Source organism: Grampus griseus, assembly GCF_964374135.1.
Source record: "Grampus griseus genome assembly, chromosome: 10".
Lineage (NCBI taxonomy): Eukaryota > Metazoa > Chordata > Mammalia > Artiodactyla > Delphinidae > Grampus > Grampus griseus.
The window spans coordinates 98,615,064-98,636,732 of NC_139004.1; the positions used below are offsets into that span (position 1 = coordinate 98,615,064).

The 21,669-nt window shown below is 49.3% G+C and overlaps 1 protein-coding gene across 3 annotated transcripts in view; it reads right to left on the minus strand.

The window, feature by feature from the left end:
• VGLL4 (vestigial like family member 4) overlaps nucleotides 1-21,669 on the minus strand; it is an 81,330-nt gene that overhangs the window by 14,448 nt on the left and 45,213 nt on the right. Inside the window, exon 1 of one of the 3 annotated variants that reach the window (XM_082662775.1) lies at nucleotides 15,018-15,129. The exons of 1 other annotated variant lie outside the window; for it this stretch is intronic. The gene's annotated coding sequence lies outside the window, so the exon portion shown is untranslated. Of the gene's footprint in view, nucleotides 1-14,980; nucleotides 15,130-21,669 lie in introns of those variants that run through there. One more of the 3 variants, XM_082662776.1, reaches the window with a different exon arrangement.

Genomic DNA, 21,669 nt, shown 5'->3' on the forward strand with positions numbered 1-21,669 from the left:
GGGGACCAGCCCCAGGGGGCCAGCCCCAGGGGACCCTCCAGGGGGCCAGCCCCAGGGGACCCTCCAGGGGGCCAGCCCCAGGGGACGCTTCGTGGCTGCTCCTCCTGCCCTGCTCTGTCCCCCAGACGGTGGGTCTCTCTTCCCTCGGGCACAGTCACTGCGCAGACCCGCGTGGGAACCCAGGGCACCCAGGACACCCAATAGCCGTCACCTGGGCCCACGGCGGCCACTTCCGTAAAGATTCTAAACAACCGCCGTGTAAGCCTTACGACACGAGATACTTTAAAGGCGTTGTAGTTAGAACCCGTCTGCAACACCCTACAATCGACTCCTTTCCTTCTTGGTGACTTGGGATCCTTATTATAGACGTGACTTCGGGATGTGACGGCCCCGTGGCAGGCCCGTCTGTCCCGTGCTAAGGCTCCTCACTGGCTCAGCGGCTGCAGGCGCTGGGTCCGCTCCCCTCGTGTCCTGGGGGCAGGCCTGGCAGGAGGGTCCCTGCCCGTCTGCTCGGCCTCTGCTTTCCCTTCTCCTCGCGGTGGGCCCCGAGGCCAGGTAGCCAGAGGCTGTGCTCCGCTCCGAGAACAGGGCCAGCACTCGGGCCTTCTTCGCCTGGGGACTCAGGGCTCCCCAACCTGCTGCCCAGAGAGGGCGAGACCCGTGATGTCAGACCGCCCCCCGGAGCCCCTCTCCCAGCAGCTCAACTCTGTGAAAATAAGAGACTAGTTTTCTTTGACTAAGACAGTCTGTGCATGTTTTCCATCATTAGCTGAGACGAGAGGAAAAACTGAAGTTTTAGAAAAGAGGTCAACCCTGAGAACGCGACGGGGAAAGCCCCTCGCCCCTCCTCCCCCATCCTGGGTGGGCCATGGCTGCCATGAGAGCGGCAGGCGTCCACCCGCGGGCGGCGGGCGCAGCACGGGACCACGTGCAGCCTGAGCTCTGCTTATGGACTCAACGGATCACGCGGGCCACACGTGTACACTCATCCATTTCAAATGAGTGGAGATGTGGCTGAGACTAATAACATACAAATTAATTTAAAATTCCTACTGCTACTAAATGTGTAAGTCATTTTTGTCATTATGTAGCCTCTTGATGAATGATATTAAAAAATAATACCGGGCTTCCTTGGTGGCGCAGTGGTTGAGAGTCCGCCTGCCGATGCAGGCGACACGGGCTCGTGCCCCGGTCCAGGAAGATCCCACGTGCCGCGGAGCGGCTGGGCCCGTGAGCCATGGCCGCTGGGCCTGCGCGTCCGGAGCCTGTGCTCCGCAGCGGGAGAGGCCGCAACAGTGAGAGGCCCGCGTACCGCAAAATATAAAAATAAAAAAAAAAATAATACAACCGCTCTTCTGTTTTTGGCATCGAAGTCCCTGCACCAGAGGAGGGATAGAAACATCATGTCTCTCCTTCTGCACAACAGCTACAGTGTCTGCAACGCACACAAACCTGGGGCAGCTCGTCTGTCCCGCTGCACAGCAGCAGAGGTATCACCGCGGCACTGCTCTGCTTGGCTATCCAACCACTTGGGATGGCTGGGTGAGGGAGAAAGGGGTGACGCTAAGAGATCTGCTCACAGAGAAGGTCCAGAGTGGCTTTTTTTTTTTAATAAATTTATTTATTTATATTTTAATTTTTTTTGGCTGCATTGGGTGTTTGTTGTTGCGTGCGGGCTTTCTCTAGTTGCAGCAAGAGGAGCTACTCTTCCTGGCGGTGCGCGGGCTTCTCATTGCAGTGGCTTCTCTTGTTGTGGAGCACAGGCTCTAGGTGCACGGGCTTCAGTAGCTGTGGCTCGCGGGCTCGAGAGCGCAGGCTCAGTAGTTGTGACGCACGGGCTTAGTTGCTCCGCAGCATGTGGGATCTTCCCGGACCAGGGCTCGAACCCATGTCCCCTGCATTGGCAGGCGGATTCTTAACCACTGTGCCACCAGGGAAGTCCCAGAGCGGCACGGACCTCCTGCCCAGTGCCCTGCTCCCAAGCCCCCACGCGTCAGCATGGAGAACAGTGCCCGACACACAGTATCTAATTCGTGAATGAACCGACCAAAAAGCAAATGGATTCTTAGGGAAAAGCAGCACCAACTGGTCTGAATAAGACAGGAACCCACGAAGCTCCAGGGCGGCATCTGGGCCAAGGGTCACTGGAGAACCAATCCCAGCCCCCGCAAGGCCACCAGGAAGGAGTGGTCTGCAAACACCTCCAGTGCCATTTCCGCTCCCTTCTTCGGGGCTGGGGGGGGGGGGCGGCCCACTTTCTGATTCTATTCAAGTTCCGATTCTGTTCCGAAGGCTCACTCTTAGCTTTTGCTCCACATTCTGTGGCAAATCGCTGGAAGACATTACACACTGTTTACTGAAGAGAGTGGAAGCTTTGTCCCACTCAGAGGAAGAGAGCTGAAGAGAGCTTCGTGCTGGGACGGCTGTGAACCCCAGAGAGGGGTGCGAACAGCAGCGTCCTCACGTGACGCCCTGCGGCGGCTTCTCACACCCCCCCAGGGTAGGGCGCTCGCTTACTCCCCCTCCACGGAATTCACTCAACTCCTGGAAGGGTTCAATGAAAGGCCCTCCCCTACTATCGACGTTCCAGTGCGATTCTTTGATTGATGGTCTGCTCTTCAGAAAAATTCAACGAAGTCTATTTCTTCTTCCAATCACTGGAAAACTGCTTCTGTGTCAGCCCTGCCATGCCCAGAATTCTCTTCACCCAACAAGAATCCCTCCCAATGACCCTCACACCATCCTAACACCTTACCATCCTGTCACCCACCTCCACGCACTCTCCAAAGTGACATCCACCTTTAAGTGTGGTACCCAGAACTATGTACAACACTCCAGAGGAAACCTAAAGAACAGAGCACACAAGAAAAGGTAACTCCCTTCAATTTACAGAGCACATTTTAAACCGAAAGTCAGTGCAGAAGGCCTAACAAGAACCAAGGTCAACAGAATAGAGTATGGAAATCAGGATGATTCTGAGACCTGTAGTCAACTGGGACTCCACCCGGAACGGCACGACCCAAGACACAACAGTTCTGCCAGCAGCCTGGTCCCATAGTAACGTGTAGTCTCCTAAAATCCTCCTAATTCAGCTATACTTGTGACCCTGTATTGGCCAAAGAGAGAGATAAATGAGTTACTGCACACGTCGGCATCACATGCGCATGCCTGGCAAAGACAGAGCAGCACATCTCCTCCCTGTGCTCTTTGGTTTGCTGCAATTCCCTCCTGCCCTTCACATACCCACACAGTCGCATTCCTACACCTGAATGCAAGTACCTTCCCAGCGTCCAGCCCCGATGGTGGCAGTAACCGGTTCCAAATTATTCTGTGGACTTCTTTATTTTTTTAACTTGATCACAGTATAGCTGATTTACAATGTTGTGTTAGTTTCAGGTATACAGCAAAGTGATTCAGTTAAACATATATATAGGTTATCGCAGAATATTGAGTAGCATTCCCTGTGCCGTACGGTAGGTCCTTGTTGGTTACCTATCTTATACATATTAGTGTGTGTGTGTTCATCCTAAGCTCCTGATTTATCCCTCCCCCCACCCATGTTTCCCCTTTGGTAAGCATAAGTTTGTTTTCGATATCTGTAAGTCTGTTTCTGTTTTGTAAATAAGTTCATTGGTACCAATTTTTTAAAACTTAGATTCCACATATGAGTGATATCATATATTTGTCTTTCTCCGACTTACTTCACTTAGTATGACATCATCTCTAGGGCCATCCATGTTGCTGCAAATGGCGTTATTTCGTTCCTTTTTCATGGCTGAGTAATAGTCCATTGTATACATGCACCACGTCTCCTTTATCCGTTCATCCGTCGATGGATATTTTGGTTGCTTCCATATCTTGGCGATTGTAAACAGTGCTGCAGTGAACACTGGGGTGCATGTGTCTTTTGGAATTATGGTTTTCTCCAGATCCATGCCCGGGAGTGGGATTGCTGGATCGTATGGTAGTTCTACTTTTAGTTTTTTAAGGAATCTCCATCTTGTTTTCCACAGTGGCTGTTACCAAATTACATTCCCACCAACAGTGTAGGAGGGTTCGCTTTTTTCCACACCCTCTCCAGCATTTGGTTTTAGACTTTTTGATGATGGCCATTCTGAATGGTGCGAGGCGATAGCTCACTGTAGTTTTGATTTGCATTTCTCTGATAATTAGTGATGTTGAGCAGCTTTTCATGTGCTTTTTGGCCATCTGTCTGTATGTCTTCTTTGGAGAAATGTCTATTTAGATCTTCTGCCCATTTTTTTTTTTTTTGGTACGCGGGCCTCTCACTGTTGTGGCCTCTCCCGTTGCGGAGCACAGGCTCCGGACGCGCAGGCTCAGCAGCCATGGCTCACGGGCCCAGCCGCTCCATGGCACGTGGGATCTTCCCGGATCGGGGCACGAACCCGTGTCCCCTGCATCAGCAGGCGGACTCTCAACCACTGCGCCACCAGGGAAGCCCTGCCCATTTTTTGATTGGGTTGTTTTGTTTTTTTGATACAGAGCTGCATGAGCTGTCTGTATATTTTGGAGCTGTAGACTTCTTGACAATAGAGGATAAGCTCTAATTCAACATATTCATTCTACACTAAACAAAAATTAGAAAGCCAGTTTTTCTTTTAAAACCACCCACCTAGCCTGACTGACATCAGAAACTCTGCAGGCAAAATTAAATTACTTACTGAATTAAGTTACTATAAAACTATACTAAAAAGTTTGAGAATTTAAGTACTGAGTATATAAAGTGATTAAATATTCATTTAATAGAAGATCCTGAGGCACCTACCAAATATCCTTTAAAATAGTTACTACTGTTACTATTAAATTATTAGTTATGATCATTAGTAATAAAATTATCATTATTCAGAACCTTGCATCTGAGACCACATTATGTACTGAATTAATTCCCTCTGAGAATCCGTATGGTCTGGGCTGAACTCCATCTTTTCGAAAACTAGAGGAAGAGGTTAGCTAAGCCATTGTTTCTCTTTACTTAGATTACAGGGTAAGAACGCGATCTGAATTTCTTAAAGGTTATTTCGAGGACTCTCCGGTGCTTAGAAAGGCTACTAATGTATTAGCAACTGATAGGCAAATTACCAACCAATCTCTATTCTTGAAGCAAAGTTCCCAAGGGATCCATAAAAACCAATACTGATGGCTTACTTCATTTTCCAAGTTACAAAAATGCATTTCTTGACAAATATTCTTATTTTCAAACTCTTCAGAGAATTGAAAACTCACTTTCCCTATGGCGTCTGCTTAGTTTTACTGTAACGTCACTAACATCTGGCTATTAAAATCATATTTAATCCCAAACCTGGGACCTGGAAAAGGAACCCAGGGGAACCTCATGACTGTTCAACACAGAAATGGCATCTCCCCGCAAACTCCTGAGTGGATGATTCTAAAAACGTCTTCGGAGAATCCAGGACTGCCATCCCCAAATACCTCAAGTGATGCACTCCTTTCCTTTTCACAAGGACCTCCCCCACCAAATGGCAATGGCGACTCCCAACCACCCTTTAAATTAAAATGACCATGCCCCAGAGTCCTCACATGGCCACTCCCCACCATGAGGCCCCAAATGCCACATCCTGAGAGCTGAACGTCTGTCCTTCAAGTTCTTACCCCCTCTTGACACACTGTTCATCCCAGCCGACCACGGAATACAAAGGCTGAACACATAATAGATTCGGTATTGTTTATTCAATTGAACCAAAGTTAATCATTAGTCTTTGGAAGGTTTTTTAATCTTTTTTCAAAACTGTGGCAAAATACACATAAAATTTACCATTTTAGTCATTTGAAAATACACAGCTCAGAGGCACTGAACACATTCCCACTGTCGTGCAGCCACCCCACAACCCACATGGAGAAACTTTTCATCTTTCCGAAGTGAAACTCTGTACCCGTTAAATACGAACTCCCGGTTCTCCCTCCCTCATCACCTGGCAACCACATTCTCTCCGCTGCTCCGCATGTGACACTCACTCAAGAAGAATCACAGACTCTTTGTGCTTTTGGGACTGGCACATTTCACTTTGCATAATGTCTTCAAGGTTCATCCACGCGGTGACAGGTGCCAGAACCGCGCGTTCCTTTTTTAAGGCTGAATAATATTCCATGGTATGGATCTATTCATTCCTTGACGGGCACTGGGTTGCTCCCACCTTCCAGCTGTCATGAATCATGCTGCTGTGAACATGGGCAGGTGTACAGATACCGGTTTCAGGTCCCTGCCTTCACTTCTTGTGGGTCTATACCCATGTGTGGACTTGCTGGATCCTACGGTAATTCTGTGTGTAATCTTCAGTCCTTAGGCATTTTGACAAATCATTGGTAGTCAGTGGCCCTCTCTACTAGAGAAAAATGATAGGTTTCCAAAAGGATAGGTCTGGCTCACAACAACACAAACACAAGTCTCTGTAAACACAGTCCAAGTGGTTCATGAGAGAAATGCTGAAGAATAATGTGAGCATTTGACGTCAAAAGGTAAATAAACAAACGCCACCCATCACCAGCTCAGCCAGCCCTGCAGCTCCAGGCGCACACTCGGGGACGCAGTCAGGGGTGTGGCCAGCGCCGGGGAGCACTGGGAGACTCACAGGCTACACACCTGCGGTTCTCATTTCTCACTATGGGCCTTGAAATGACTTCGAGCCATCTAAGGACGGCTAGTGTTAAGCACAGTAAGAGCTACCATTTGTGTGACATCAGCGTACAGGTCTACAGAGTGTCCCGCACACATGTCATTGTTAACAGATCTGCCTCAGTCTGCAGCCCCTCCTCGCTGCCCCGCACGTGTGGTCCTCCAATGGCCTGCTGTGCGGACAGGTGAGGGCGCCTGGACACTGGCTCCCAGGCCGGGGACCTCTCAGCCTGCATCTGAACCTCAGCTTCCTTTCAGGGCCAGGAGGGAGGAGGCTGCTCGCCGAGTTACGAGTTACGTGGCAAGTTCCCGGGAGATGGGACAAGAGCCCCATGTCCTGAGGCCTGTGGAGGGGCCTCCTCTCCAGTGGGTCCCTAAAGCAACTCACAGAGGAGGGCCTCCAGCACCCTCTCCACGGAGGGCAGTGGTCACGCAGCTGAGGTCGGAACCTCCAGACTTCAATTGTGCCCAAGTGCTTTTATTTGCCTTGTCATTTTCTTTCAGAATAAATGTTAAACGTAAAACGTACCCCTTTCTGGAAGCGATCCTGGCGGCTGAACTGAGTGGGAAGAAAACGCACCCCGTCCTCCCCGAAGCTGCAGCCTCACCAGCTATGCATCATTGTCTTTAGTGGGTCAAGTGATGGCCCGGCCCAGCAACAGCAGGTCAGCGGTCACCTGGAACCTGGCTGCTTCCACCCCATTAAGGCAACAACTACCCATGTGCGTTAACCCCTCGGCTCACAGCGGCGGGGCTGCGGCCCCTTTAAGAGCCCTCTCTCTCCAGGCCTCTCTCAGAAGAAACCGGATACGACGGGGATCTGATTGGGACAAGGGGCCGCCTGGTGAGGGAAGAGAGATGAGCAGGAAAGTCACTGCTGCCCTTTTGAGCACAGGCAGTTGCCGCCTCTCCCAGCCTTGCTGCCGCAGAGTTTAAATTAATTACAGCTGAAAATACAGGGTTGCCATCTGGTTTGCAAAAGCAAGGATAAGGGAATAAAATGAAAGGGTTTTTGGTACTAACCTCACTTTAATCATTGCCAAAGAGCATGAAGACAGCCCAGCGTCCTCCCACAAGAAAGCCTTGGGCCTCCCAAACTTGGCAGGCGGTCCAGGCGCAAAACTGGATGGGCGGGAGGCTCGTCAGAATAAAAGTCCCCGCCGGGGGAGGCGGCAAGGTGAGGGCCGCCGCCCGCGCGAGGGCCAGGCTCGGGGGCCGGGCCGGGCCGAGGTTCGTTCACAGAGGCTTTCCTGCCAGAAGGCGACACGCATCGTTACGGTCCCAGTCCGTGAGAAAAGAGATCCGCTGTCAGGAGGACAGCACGCCATTTCCTCTTTCTTTGTCTCCCCGTCTGCCAGAACATCAGGCTTTTATAAAACTCTCTAAACCGAGGCCCAGCAGAACCCAGAGAGGCCGGCGGGCTGCCGGGGTGGGGGTGGGGGGGAGGGGGGGGTTGGCGAGGAGGAGCAGCGCCGCCCCGCACGGTCCCCTCCCCCGCGCCCCCCACGGCAGGAGGGTCGAAATGCCCCAGGTTCCCTCGTGCCTGGTAGGGAGCGACTTCCTTCTGCTTTCCTCCCGTCGGCAGAAGCCTGGCTGAGAGGCTCCGCTCTGCGGGGGCTCAGGCCGCAGAGCGCTGGGGACGGTAAAGGTGCCGCCGCGGTCCCGGGTCTGTCTCCACAGGCCTGGGGTGGGTGCAAAAGATGCCACGTCTGCAGCTTTCTCACCCCGCCCAGCATCAGGGAGCCCTCGGGAGCCAGCCTCAGTCCCATTTCTGGCCAATTCGAACTTTCGCCTGCCCACCACCTGAGTTCTTTTCGACCCAGGTGAGTTTTACAGACAAAACCTAGATGTACCTGGGTCCAGCTGCTTTCAGAAAGTACTACCCGCGGCGGCACAGTGGTGTTGAGGGGAATAAATTCCGAGCAACCGGTTACAGTCTCTTATAAACCAGAGATCAGAACAGTAACAGAGACGATAAAGGCCAATGATGAAGACGGCATTACTGTTCTGGGGAAAAACACATCTTCAACCCCCAAATGATGCGAAAGTTGTCTCCCAGATCCTGCCCGGACCGAATCATTGTCTATAGCAACGGTGTCCATAACATTCAAACTCTCAGGAGTGTAACTTTCAAGTAAATGGTACATCTATCAAACCACAGGAAACATCTGGTAAAATGGTTAAATAAAACCAGAATTGACACGTTTGATTTCACAGCTTGCTCATGGTACCCAACAAGAGACCATTAAAACGAACACCAAAAGCCCTCTGCCCACTCGGGATGCTCAGTGCAACTGTGGAAAATGTCCTCGAAGCGGGAGGGGAGAATAAGCAGACAATCCAGAAACGCTGGCGGGGGTGGGGGGTGGCAGGGCCCCCGTTCCTGGGGCTCTGCCCTGCACATCGCCGCCCCCAAAACTTCCTCGGGCCCGGGAGGGCTCCTCCACGCCCACCCTCATCCCCCCCACCCAATGCCGCCAGAGAAGCAGGCACCCAGGAAGTGCCGGATAAGTGAACGAACGAAGCAACGGACACACAACATACATCTCTTCCTTGCACAACTAACATGTATTAAGCACATACAATTAGCCCACCGCCAACACACACAGCCGACGTGTGTCCCAAGGTACTAGGCAGCACATTTCGCTCCTTTCTAGTACACTTTAGAAGCCTTTTCCATTAAAGAAAAGCTTTAATGATTCAACCACTTCCAAATTTTAAAAAATCTGGATTTCAAAAACACAGTGAAGTTGAAAAGCAAATAACAAATTAGGAAAGTGGTTATTTTCCTAACTCATCTGATGGAGGGTCCTTAATAAGCAGTTATAGCACAGCAATAGAAAGAAGATGAATGCCCTAAATTTTTTTAAGAAGATAGAAACAGTCACAAAAGAAGAAATCCAAATGGTCAATGAAAATATGAAAAGACCATGCAAGTTTCCTAGTAGCAGAAAGAAAACAAAAAAGACAAGTTACCACAATGATTCTCCTATGAAACCTGTAAAAATTAAATACACATTAACAGTCACCTTCGTGATGCTGTGGGTGACAGGCACATGCATAGAGTTGCCAGTGGAATGTCAGTCAGCTAACCTACCAGAGATGAGCTGGCAGGATGCACGGAAGCAGAAATGGGCGCTGTCCGACCCAGAAATTCCACTTCTAGAAACGGGGGGAATACGAGATGTGAACAAGAATGGATGTACAGAGACGGCCCCAGAAGTATCACAAATAATAGCGAAACATTGTAAACAGCCCCAATATCTGTATTTGTTAACAAGTTCTTTTGGTCACAAGCAACATAAAACAAGGCCTGCTCGCTTAGGCTAAGTGGGGGAATTCACTGGAACGGTACTCTGCTACATTTCTTGGAAATGAAAGAAGAGTCAAACCACCAGTGCTCAAAAAGGAAAAATTAAGGCGTCCCGGGATCTGGGCAACAGGAGGAGGAAGGCGTCCCCTGCCCCCAGCCCCGCACCGGGCAAGATGCCCGCCTGGGAGACCCTGCCACCCACTCAGCCCACCAGGCGCTCCAAGTTCGGGTGAGAAACCCCACAGCCACCGTCTAGGTCTCCATCACGGCACCCCCAAGGAGTTAACATCGAGTCTCAGAAATTCTGAGGTCGGTTTTATTAGACATCAAATTCACTACTGAAAATTAGAAGAACCCTCTCTCCACTCCCCCAAATGCTACCAGTTTTCACAGTCAAGAGACTTCACCTGAGCTTCGAATCAATTATATCTAAGAAACCGGGGGTCTCACAGGAAAGCGGTCCATTAGAGTTTTGCAGGTTTAGGGAGGAGAATAGGGCAACGCCCCACCTTTGCAGCGAATGAGGGAAGGTGCTGGGTTGTTGCTTTTTTTTTTTTTTCTTTTTGTAAGTAAAACCACTGGGATTGTTGGCTAAAAACAGAAATGAGCCTTTGGGGCAGCAATAAAAATATATGAAAAGTTGGTGAGTTATCTCGGAGCAGGCAGGGACATTTACATCTGTTCCTTACAGCTCAGCCACGTCCTGTTCCAATTGCTTCCTCTCCTCCTTCAACCTGACTTCTCTCCCTCTGCCTTGTCCATTTCTGAACTCACCCTTCCCCCCACGTAACAACCACATGCACATCCTGAATACGTGCTTTATTTATCATGTACAACGTCATCCCTCCCAGTGTGGACAGACAGGCCCCTGCTGTCGGTCTGGCTGGTTCCAAAGGGCAACTTTCCCAAGGAATGATATCAGGGCCGCCCCTGCCTGGACCCCGCCTCCCTCGTCCCCCAACGCCACCACCATCCAGCCCGCAGCATGGGGAAAGCTGTCCTAGATCAGAGATCACTGGGTGGCACAAAAACGAAATGCAATGTGTGGCTCCTAACTGCACCCTGAATGTAAAGGAAAACGTCCCTAGAGGGCCTTCTCGAAAGTGAACACATGTACTATGTTAGATCGCATCACTGTCTACGACACGTACAAAAGAGAAAGCAAATGTGGCAGAATATTGACAACTAGTGAAGCCAGTGAACGATATGCGGATGCTCATGGCTGTTTAAACCAGTTGTTTAATGTTTCTGTAGATCTGAACTTTTTCCAAAATGAAATGTCAGGGAGGATGGCAGGTCAGACGCTCACCAAATTTGGTGGCATGTTTAGAAAGATCTAAGTTAAAGTAGAGGCAACCAGGGAGGCTGGGAACCCTGACACAGGGGGTGTGAAGAGGAAGCTGGGAGACGGCTAGGGCCACACCGCACACATTCAGATGCCCCGGGCAGTGAAAATGCTGGTTTCAAATAGGAGCCTCAGAATGGAAGTTCCAAAGCGGGTGAACACCCACACTGCCCACCGTGAGTTGGGGGAGAATCGCTTCTCACACCATGTGGAGCTTCTCAAAGGCGTACAATGGCGGGGATTCGGATAACTTCTTTTAAACATAATCATGGTAAAGGAGGCTTCTGACAATTGATAGTCCAAGAGGGCCATCTACTGAGAATAATTCTGGGAAAGGGAGTTTAGGACAGGTCACCAAAGTGCATGAAGGTCATCCTACATAACCTGGATTTTATCTTACTGTCAAAAATAAGCCAGAACCATTGCCCATCAGCGAACGTTGCCGTGCCCTCCAGGGTGGCTCTCAAGAAATACGTGCCAATCACAGAGCCACAGGGCATCAGCACCATGTACCCGTGTTACACGGTTAGAACACGGAGCCTCTGCGCTGCGGTCACTTGACATAACTTGCCCGAGAGCTAGCACCCAAAGTGGTCGCACACAAATAAAATACACACCACAGCTCTATTATGAGATGGTTGAAAAAGGCTTTGGCTTTGAGAACTTTTTAGGTAGATCTGAAAAACTCCAGAAGTAATAAACACCTGAGCAGAGATCTGTTGGCTTTTCTAGCATGGACAGAACTATTCTTTACACCCACAAGTGTCTGGCCATCCCTCTGACCTGCAAGCTGCCCCCACCTGAACTGGATTTCTCATTGCTATACCCCTTACCTGGTGCTCACACTGGGCTCAGAGCAAGACGCACAGGAAGAAACATAAACAGAGGGAGGAGCGGGGGAAACTTCATTCCTACAATAAACTCCGAAGGCTTATTATTCAGGGTCAGCACTGGGATAAGAGCATTTGATCCAAAGCCAGCATCTCAGGCAGAGCCAGTGATTCAGATTATTAAGTGTGCACATGCCCAGGTACTAGGGATTTGCATGTTTCTGTTTGGGGGGGAAACAGGGATTCGGGGAGGACCGGTAGTGGCAGTGGGATTCTCTGTTCCAGGGGTTCACTGAATGAAACATCAGGGCTACACAGAAAAAAACAGAAGTACAGTAAGTGGTGCCACTCAGGGCTTATTGCATATTTGAAAGCGATCCTTGGGACTTCCCCGGTGGTCCAGTGGTTAGGAGTCCGCCTTCAAATGCAGGAGACGCGGGTTTGATCCCTGGTCGGGGAACTAAGATCCCACATGCCGTGGGGCAACTAAGACCCGGCACAGCCATAAATAAATAAATAAATATTTTTTAAAGAAAACAAAGAAAAAAGAAAGCAATTCTTACCATCCTTTCCAAAGGGAAGAGCATTGACAGTGCCCTCAGAGTGGCACGTTTTTCATGGAAACATTTAGCACCTAGAAGGCATCGGGCACTATGCTGGGTGCCCTGGTGGGACAGACACAACAAGGGACAGCAAAGTGTGATCATTCTATGCACAGAACTGTTCGCCTTGAAGCGGAAGGAACCGCCCTTTGTCAAGAGAAGGAGGCAAGTAAAGTGACGACAGACCGCAGTGGGCGGCACCTCAGCGGGCAGCGCAGAAGCTCCTGCAGGCGGGGGTCTGCTCAGGGCTCCCTGGAGCTGACTGGGAGCCGTGGGAGAATTCCCAACAGAGAGGAAGACGTCAGAAACCTTCTTCTGCACTAAACTGCCAAGACCAGTAGGGAGGGCACTGCCGTGGGAATGGGGGTCTAAGCCATGGCCGAGGCCAGGAGCTTCGTGGAAAAGATTCAGCAGACTGACTTAACAGGGGGCAGAGAGAGTACACATGGGAGACCAGATCGAAGAAGAGCGAGGTGACTTCACGGCAAGTGGAAAGACGGACGGCTGCCCTGCCATGAAGATGGGGGACAGAGCTGGGGAGGCGCTGGAGGACAAAGAGCCTATAAGGTCACGGCCGGCGGAGCACCTCTGGGCCTGAGCGGCACACACACTACCCGGAAGGCAGGCGGCTCTGTGGCTGTGGAGGTGTGGCCTCAGCCGGACATAAAGATCTAGGAACCCTCCACCTCTAGTGGTAAATCACGGCATGAGCTGGCGTGTGACTTCTTTCCAGGGTCTGTGCAGTGAGAAGGACGGAGCCCTGGAGGATGGATTAATGACAAGCCTTTGAGAGATCCTGAATGGCGGAGCCAGAGAACTGGGAGGGGAACCAACGAAAGCAAGAAAGGGGCCAAGGAAACCAAGGGAGAAGAGGCTTCCATGAAACAGGAAGTCAACTAAGATAACCTGGCTCAGGTTCCCCCTGCATCTGGCGACCAGCAGGGCACCAGCGAGGGAGGGAGAGAAGTTTCATTAACGCTGATGGTCCGGATCACGGCACTGGACTGGGGAATGGACACGGAAGTGGAGACAATCCACCCCCTAGAAACAGCTCGGAGGGAAAGAGGTGGGTAAGGAAGGAAGGTGAGGGGCACACGGGCAAGGGAGAATGGGGCCCCAGGCTTCCTCAACGTCTCTGGCCTCAGTGAACTTCGCTGAAAGCCCTGAGCAGGAAAGCTGGTACCCTACAGCCCCAGATCAAGGGATCACACCATCCTGTCATCACATACCTAAGCTGTACGGCACCAGAGCCTTGGGAGTCTGCACGTTCATCAGAGAATTTTGAAACCAAATAAAATGCTCATTTTGTTAGGCAAGTATGCCCCCCAGAATGTTGCTAACAGGGCTCGTGAGAAAGGAATCAAGGCTCCCACGGCGAGTTAACGTTTGAGAAACCCCGGGCTAAACCACGTCTCTGCACCTCAGACTCTCAGAGCCTGACTGGCGCCAACCACACAGGCAGACTCAGGAGATCGGGTTGGGCGCTTCCCAAACTCTGGCCGGGGAACACTCTCTGTCCTTCGAGCATCTTGAGGTAAGAGGGCCCTGAGGCCCTCGACGGGCAGCGGTGCCCTGCATCCCTGAGGGGTCACCTTGGTGGTCACGAGGATACGACTTCCGATGAGTCAGAAAAGCCCACGACCCTCCCTCGACGGGTTCAACGACAGGGACAGGTTTGGGGGAGCAAAGAGGGTTCAGCCTCAGACGTGCTTCTAAAGTGACCTGACCAACTAGGAGTTGGTTTGTTGCTTCCACTTGGCCCTGATCCGGTTTCTCTGTGGATCTGTTAGTTGTATTCTTAGATCTCTTCAAGGAAAGCAAGGCAGGAGGCAGAGAAGTCAGAGGACAGCACGGTAGCGAAATCCATCCCCCTCTAGTCTGCGGTGCACGGGGCCTCTGCTGGGGCCGTGGAGGCTCGGATCCAGAGTCCAGATCCCTTGTTTGCCAAGGTTTCTAGCTCCTGCCAGACCGAAACCCTTACTGCAACACTGAGCTCTTTAATTATGCTTTGGAGACAATCTGTGGAGAAATTTCGAGAGAGAGACAGAGACAGAGACAGAGAAAGAGAGAGAGACAGAGGGAGAGAGGGAGAGAGAGGGAGAGAGAATGTGTGCTGCATGAGTGAGTGAGTGAGTGAGTGTGTGTGTGTGTGTGTGTGTGTGTGTGTGTGTGTGTACCCAAAGATTTAGCAAAGAAGATAAGGGACCAAAGTACTGGCAGTCATGAAACAAAACTCACACCAAACACAGCACGCGGGACTTGGACGCCACCTCACCGTGTGCCAGCCGCCGGTAGCACAGGAGACCATGGGTTTACAAGATCCGAGAGGAAAATCAAAGAACCACCGACACTCACACGAGGCACACTTCTGAGCAGTCCTCCTCCTGGTCCTCAGTCAGATCTACTAAAGTGACAGCACCTGATGTGCTCTCAGGACAGGCTGGCTCCACGCTGCAACGAGAAGAGGTCTGTGCGGTCACACAGCAGCAAGACTAATCCTCTGCGTGTAAATATAGCTGCCGTTTGTGTCCCCGGCACAGATGCACCTTCATGGAGACCGCGCTCTAAAAGGGGCTGAGGCGCCTGGAGAATCCGGGCAGGAGGGGGAACCGGCCAAACCCTATGTTGTGCTGTTTCCTCAACTTCTGAACAAATGCCTTTGACTTAATCCATCAACCTAAAAACACTCTTTTTCTTTTTTTCCATCTTAGTGTGTCCTCTTAAAAAGTGTCTTTACACATGCTAATGAAAGTTCTCTGATGGATCCCAAAGGTTCTTTAATGCCTCTCTAGTAAAGAAGTCCCCCTTTTTCAAGGTTCTCGTCCCACTTCTATAAGCTCTGTGATACGGAAGAGCCCAGAGGTCCCCTGAGCAGATGAGAACAGACACGCGATGACGGCCCTTTATTCTGCTGCCTTGACTGTTGCTGGCACGCTTGGCATTTCTTCATCCCGTGTGTCATGTGGCCAGAACAACGCCAGTAGCAGGACGGTTCTCTGCTTTCCGAGCTCTCTGCAAAGACTCTTAAGGCAGAAATGATGCCTGCTGGGAAAAGGCTGATGTCAGCTCTTAAGAGCATAGCGCCCTGCTCGGATAAGGAGGTCTTTGTTTTCGGCTCAACTGTGAAAATGAGAAAATGCCTCTAGCCTGACAAACAAGAAACCCACACAACAGAGGTCGGGCCGTGACCTTTATTTAAAGGTACCACACTTCATTAGCAAAACACTCACATGCAACACACAGATGCGCCTTTAATGTCGCATGGAGTGGCTGTAAAAACCAGCTTCATTTCCACCCCCGTTAGGGCTGACCCGCAGCCCTAGCTCCAGTGCAGGGCAAAGTCAGCCTCACACGAAGCCCTTCTGACACTCTACGTCCCCACAGAAGCACTCATTAAAGACCCAGGCTCCCTTCTCATTTACTTTTCAAAATAAATACACATACTTGCTGTACGTTGGGGGGATTTAAAAGAAAAAAATTAACAACATCTCAGTTTCTGAGTTAGTTATTTAGGATAACTAAAATTAAGGCTATAAAATATCTTAAATCCCAGAACACTTGTGGGAAGACTTACACGACTGTGTGTGAAAGCGCACAAGAGGAGAGAATTTTGGGGCTAAAACTTCCCAAGTTCAGATGATGCCAAAAAGGATGTGGGAGAAAAAGAGAAAGCACATAGTCTGAGGGATTCTATTTCAAAAGTCCTTAATTTATGAAATCTGTGGCGGGGTGGGGGGGGAAATGTCTTCATATATTTAAAGCAAATTTTAAAATGCCCCCGTCTTCATCTTTAGACTAACGTTACTACTGGCCTGTGCCACTAACTTAATATTGGGTCAGAGATTTTAAACCAGAACACAATTTCTTTTTTTTTTTTTTGGCTGCCTTGGTTCTTAGTGGCCGGACGCGGGATCTTTCGTTGCAGCGTGCGGGCTTCTCTCTAGCGGGCGCGTGCGGATTTTTTCTCTCTCTAGTTGTGGCGCGCAGGCTCCAGGGTGCATGGGCTCTGTAGTTGTGGCACGCGGGCTCTCTCACTGAGGCACGCGAACTCAACAGTTGTGGCACACGGGCCCAGCCACCCCACGGCATGTGGGAACCTAATTCCCCGACCAGGGATCGAACCCGCGTCCCGTGCATTGGAAGGCGGATTCTTTACCACTGGACCACCAGGGAAGTCCCCAGAACACAATTTCAAAAGCACTTTCCTGAGCATGAAGGAAACCCTCCTCTGTTCACGTGGGGCTCTCACCTGCACAGAGATGGCCTTTCAGCCTCTTCAGGGGAAGCTCAACAGCTGCTCTTCCTCCCATCATTCCTGCAGGGAAGCCTCGCCGTGCGTGGCGGACGGACCTGCCTAGCGCTCTCAGAGCCCTTCCACACTTACGCGCCTGCATCCCGTCACCGCGTGCTCCAACTACCCCTCTCCACCCGTCATCTCCAAAGCATCGTTCCGCTGTGTGGAGAACGCTCACACGGCAGATCATCCAAAAGCACAAGGCGCTAAGCTCCCGTATCAAACAGTTCACAGCAGCCGGATGCGTGCGCTCCTCAGTATCAACGTAACATGGGTCCCAACAGCGCTGGCTCCAGGAACAGCCAGGCTGGGTTTTGATTCCTGGCTCCATGACCAACTAGCTAGCTCTGTGACCCTGAGCAAGTTACCAATCGCTCTGCGCCTCACTTTTACCACCTGCAAAAGAGGGATAATCACAGCATCCACATCACAGGGTTGAGAGGACGCGAGGAGATCACGCCCACGAAACATTCGGCACAGCGCTTGGTACACCGTCAGGCTCAACAGACAGTCACGGGCACAAATAAGCCCTGATACAGAGGCTCCCGATTCTCTAGATGCTGGGAATCCTGACCCATCATCATCCTCAGTGATGAAAATCTGGACCCCCTCTAAGGCTTACGTAGACATGGACACAGCAATGACATGGTCTGCCTATAAACACGTATTACTGTTTACCTAATAAAAACACGTCACTGTTTACCCTTTAAAGTCTCAGCTGCTGTTAGGTCAAGGTACTGAAATAACCCCAACTTTTCAATTTCCTCTGGGTCTAGCTGGTTTTTTTTAAAATTTAAACTATAGTTGATTTACAATATTGTGTTAGCTTCAGGTGTACAACAAAGCGACTAGGTTTTATATAGATAGATATAGATAAATCTATATATATACACACACAAATATATAAATAATCTTTTTCAGATTCTTTTCCATTCTAGGTTATTACAAGATACTGAATATAGTTCCCTGGGCTCTACAGTAAATCCTTGTTGTCTATCTATTTTGCATACAGTATCTGTTAATCCCGTATTCCTAGTTTATCGCTCTCCCCACACCTTTCCCCTTTGGTAACCAGAAGTTTGTTTTCTATGTCTGTGAGTCTGTTTCTGTTTTATAACTAAGTTCATTTGTATTATTTTTAGATTCCACATGTAAGTGCTATCATATAATATTTGTCTTTCTCTGTCCAACTTACTTCACTTAGTATGATAGTCTCTAGGTCCATCCATGTTGCTGCCAATGGCAATATTTCATTCTTTTTTATGGCTGAGTAATATTCAATGGTATATACGTAGCACATCTTCTTTATCCGTTCATCTGTTGATGGACACTTAGGTTGCTTCCATGTCTTGGCTATTGTAAATAGTGCTGCTATGAACATAGGGGTGCATGTGTCTTTTAGAATTGGAGATTCCATCTTTTCCGGATATATGCCCAGGAGTGGGATTGCTGCATCATATGCTAGCTCTAGCTTTCGTTTTTTAAGGAACCTCCATACTGTTTTCCATAGTGGCTGCACCAATTTACATTCCCTCTGGGTCTGGTTTTAAACTGAAATGAGGAATAGCTTCCTCTACTTTCATGAAGTCTGTGGACTAACAGTCCCCTGGTAAAGCACGTTCATACACATCCCTACTAAAGGTACTAAAGAGATACAAGAAATGGAGAATCACCAAACAGAGCATGACGGTGCTCTTATACTTTACAAACTAGATACTCCTGAACACCTGAGGTACCATCTACACAATCAATCCCTCTGGGGGGAAAAAATGTCCATTCTAGTCAGTAATCAGTAAGGTTTTGTGTTTTTTTTAAACCGAGTTTCTAAATCACACCCAGAACGTGATTTCAAAGGCTTCCTCCAATCTTCTGTCAAGCTGCAAGAATTACTGGTTTTGAGTCTGTTTTTCCCTCTTTTTCTGTTCACTCTCATGGGGTCAAGAGGGAAGTGACTGAGACCAAGGGAGAAAAAAAAATAAAATAAAAATAAGAATAGGAGGTTAAGGGAAGAAGAAAGCAAAGGAGAAAGAAGGAGGAAGAGAAAGGGGAGGAGCAAAGGGAACAGAGGACCCGAGCCTGGAGAACGTACCCAAGGATACACCAGAATCGGCTCCATCAGACTTGAGGAAAACTTCAAAGGCATGGCCACAGAAGCAAAGACAACATCAGGGGACATATTTCACACCAGGAGAGGATTTCAAAGGAACAGCACCAGGGAGAAAGGGTCATGTTTTCTTTCGCTGGGCCCTGCCTCTTTCAGCTTGGATGGTTAACGCCGTCTGGGGCGAGCACGGCCGTTACTGCACAAGGCCAGTGACCATGGCTTTGATCTCAGTGTGAGCTTCTGGGTTTTGCCCTGTTCTGAGGCCAGGGGCAACTATTTTGCACATTTATATAGCACTGATCAAAGAGAGGGTGCCTCTTCCAATCGAGAAATGAGCTCAAAGAGCACGTTCTCTGGACAGTGGGTCTAATTTTCAATTCAACACAAAAATTATTTAGCACCTGCCATGTGCCAGACACTAGAATGGTCAAATGTCACCCTAAATATGTGATGTCCATCTTTAAGATGCATGTCATCCTGTCTCAGGTGAGATACAGCTGTGACAGAATCACGTGATGATTGGTTTCGGTGTCACACACAGTAAGGTTAATCCCAGCTCCATCACTTTGGACACGTTATGCTCTCAATTTCTGCTTCTGTAATACGCACGCACGCACGCGCGCGCGCACACACACACACACACCCCCCATCTTAAAGGGACACACTTATTGTAAGGGTTAAATGAGATAACACACTTAAAGTGTCTGGCATAGGGCCAGTATAGAGTAAGCACTCAATTTACATTCCCTTCCTCTCACAGGCAACTGAGCCAACAGTTGAGCTACATACCCCTCACTCACACACAGAGGGGAAAACTGAGATCCATCTTAGACCATCCTCTTCAGCTCAGAACTCTCACCAGGTTCCACCAGCCAAGCACCGAGACTAAGTCTCAAAACCAGTGTGAATTCAGCGTGTTGTTACACGGCATCAACTGTTAGCCTTCAAGAGTCTTCATTGTATTACAAATACACAAGATATTACAAATGCACAAGATTGTCCATTGCAGCATTATTATAAAATATTATCTAAATGTCCAAACAAAGGGGATTAGCTGAACCCACCATGGCATATGCATGCAGTGGAGTACTATGCAGTTGCAAACAAGGATGAGAAACTGGCATGAAGCGATTTCCACAATACATGGTTGACTGAAAACACCCGAGCTCAAGTGAGTATACAAAGTATGGCACCTTGTGTGTCAGAAAGAAAGGGAATGAGAAAATATTCATGTACCTGCTTACTTTAACAGAAAGACACAGAAGAAGGGTAATCACCTTCAGGGTTAGCGAACAAGAGCAGTGAACGGGACAGGGAAGGGAATAATGCTCCTCTAGGACTTTCTGTTTGTTTGTTTTGTTTTGTTTTTGCTTTTTGCGGTACACAGGCCTCTCACTGTCGCGGCCTCTCCCATTGCGGAACACCGGACACAAAGGCTTAGCAGCCATGGCTCACGGGCCCAGCCGCTCCGCGGCATGTGGGATCTTCCCGGACCGGGGCACGAACCCGTGTCCCCTGCACCGGCAGGCGGACTCTCAACCACTGCGCCACCAGGGAAGCCCTCCTCTAGTACTTTTAAATAGAGTTTTAACTTTTTTTTTCTTTCAGTCTCATTAAGACATAATTGACAGATAGCACTGTGTAGGTTTAAGGTGTACAGCATAATGACTTCACTTACTTAAACGGCAATATGATGACACAGTCTTGACTTTCAGAAGCATGTTAATAGTTTACATATTGAAAAAATGAAATCAACAAGGATGGGAAAAAATCTCCCACTGAGTGCCAACAGAAATTAATTATAGATTGTAATTAACGCAACACTGAAGTGGGGAGGGGAGGTAACTTTTGAAGTTGGTACTTCAAAAGAGGCTACTATTATACCCTCAGCACCAGGGGAAAAAAAACACCAACAAATCTTGAACTCTTTTTAGCAGGTTTGTTTTTCAGAGTGGTACAGGCATAGCAATTCTGAAACTCTTTTAAGTGTGCTGTAGGACTGAACACTAAGTAAATGGGCTGAAGTTGTTGGAATCAGGGAGATACAAATATGGAATAGGGGAGGGTGAGGAAGAACTCCGTGGGGTTGGATTATAACTGGAGTATTAAAATGAACTCATGATTCCCTGGCTCTTTCCACAGAGTCTAGAAACCATGCTGTTCAACAGAACTTTCTGTGATGATAGAAATGTTCTATGTGTGTTCTGTCCAACGTGCTAGCCACTAGCCACATGTGGCTACTGAGCTGGAAATGTGGCTACTGCAACTGAGGAACTGATTTTTTAAACTTTATTTAATGTTAAGTGTGATCTGCCACATGCAACTGTGTCTACTGTATTAGACAACTCAAGTCTAGAGGCAATGACACCACAGCTACGCTTAGCACCCAGATCTTGGCTTCTAAATACTACTCCCCACTGAAAGGAATTAGGGTCCCCAGGAGAAACGGCCGACTCCATGCTGAAGCAGGTAAGTTACAAGATGAACATCTGGTCTGCCAGACAATAAGAAAGTGCTCAAAAAAGGGGT